We start from the raw sequence: 2,130 nt of genomic DNA on the forward strand, positions 1-2,130 counted from the left end.
TAGTGTAAGGAGAATCTTCGAAATATGATCAAGTATATCTTCAGATATTAAAAAGTTTCACAACGTTGTTTACTTGTATAAATAATTATAGAAAAATCATTATTATAAACACAGAAATCTATATACATTCTTCGTAATTAAGACAGTACCCTCCGTGTATAACTAAATAGAAATATCATAAATATAAGTATAAAATGAGGTATTTTCTAAAAATCTAATATATCAAAAATAGTGTAAACAGAATCTTCGAAATACGATCGAGTATATCTTCAGATATTAAAAAGTTTCACAACGTTGTTCACTTGTATAAATAATTATATAAAAATCATTATTATAAACACAGAAATCTATATACATTCGTAATTAAGACAGTACCCTCCGTGTATAACTAAATCGAAATATCATAAATATAAGTATAAAATGAGGTATTATTAATTAATCTTATACGTCAAATAAAATCTAAATAGTTTCTTCGAAATACGATCACGTATATCTCCAGATATCATTGAGTTTCGCGACGATGTTCACTTATATAAATAACTATATAAAAATCATTATTATAATCATAGACATCTGTATACATTCTTCGTAATTAAGACAGTACTCTTCGTGTATAACTAAATCGAAATATTATCAGAAAAATAAGTATAAAATGAGGTATTTTCTAAAAATCTAATATATCAAAAATAGTGTAAACAGAATCTTCGAAATACGATCGAGTATATCTTCAGATATTAAAAAGTTTCACAACGTTGTTTACTTGTATAAATAATTATATAAAAATCATTATTATAACATAGAAATCTATATATATTCTTCGTAATTAAGACAGTACTCTTCGTGTATAACTAAATTGAAATATTATCAGAAAAATAAGTATAAAAAGAGGTATTTTCCAAAAATCTAATATATCTAAAATAGTGTAACGAGAATCTTCGAAATACGATCAAGTATATTTTCAGATATTAAAAAGTTTCACAACGTTGTTTACTTGTATAAATAATTATATAAAAATCATTATTATAAACACAGAAATCTATCTACATTCTCCGCAATTAAGACAGTACTCTCTGTGTATAACTAAATCGAAATATCATAAATATAAGTATAAAATGAGGTATTATTTATTAATCTTATACGTCAAATAAAATCTAAATAGTTTCTTCGAAATACGATCACGTATATTTCCAGATATTATTGAGTTTCGCGACGATGTTCACTTATATAAATAACTATATAAAAATCATTATTATAAACACAAAAATCTATATATATTCTTCGTAATTAAGACAGTACTCTTCGTGTATAACTAAATCGAAATATTATCAGAAAAATAAGTATAAAAAGAGGTATTTTCCAAAAATCTAATATATCTAAAATAGTGTAAGGAGAATCTTCGAAATACGATCAAGTATATCTTCAGATATTAAAAAGTTTCACAATGTTGTTTACTTGTATAAATAATTATATAAAAATCATTATTATAACATAGAAATCTATATACATTCTTCGCAATTAAGACAATCGACTTCACATATAACTAAATCGAAATATCACAAATATAAATATAAAATGAGGTATTATTTATTAATCTTATACGTCAAATACAGTCTAAATAACTTCATCGAAATACTATAAAATGCATCTTCGAATATTATAAAGTTTCGCGACGATGTTCACTTATATAAATAATTATATAAAAATCATTATTTTAAACACAGAAATCTATATACATTCGTAATTAAGACAGTACTCTCCGTGTATAACTAAATAGAAATATCATAAATATAAGTATAAAATGAGGTATTATTTATTAATCTTATACGTCAAATAAAATCTAAATAGTTTCTTCGAAATACGATCACGTATATCTCCAGATATTATTGAGTTTCGCGATGATGTTCACTTATATAAATAACTATATAAAAATCATTATTATAATCATAGACATCTATATACATTCTTCGTAATTAAGACAGTACTCTTCGTGTATAACTAAATCGAAATATTATCAGAAAAATAAGTATAAAAAGAGGTATTTTCTAAAAATCTAATATATCTAAGATAGTGTAAGGAGAATCTTCGAAATACGATCAAGTATATCTTCAGATATTAAAAAGTTTCACAACG

The sequence above is a fragment of the Teleopsis dalmanni genome, chromosome 2 (assembly GCF_002237135.1).
Source record: "Teleopsis dalmanni isolate 2A chromosome 2, ASM223713v2, whole genome shotgun sequence".
NCBI lineage: Eukaryota > Metazoa > Arthropoda > Insecta > Diptera > Diopsidae > Teleopsis > Teleopsis dalmanni.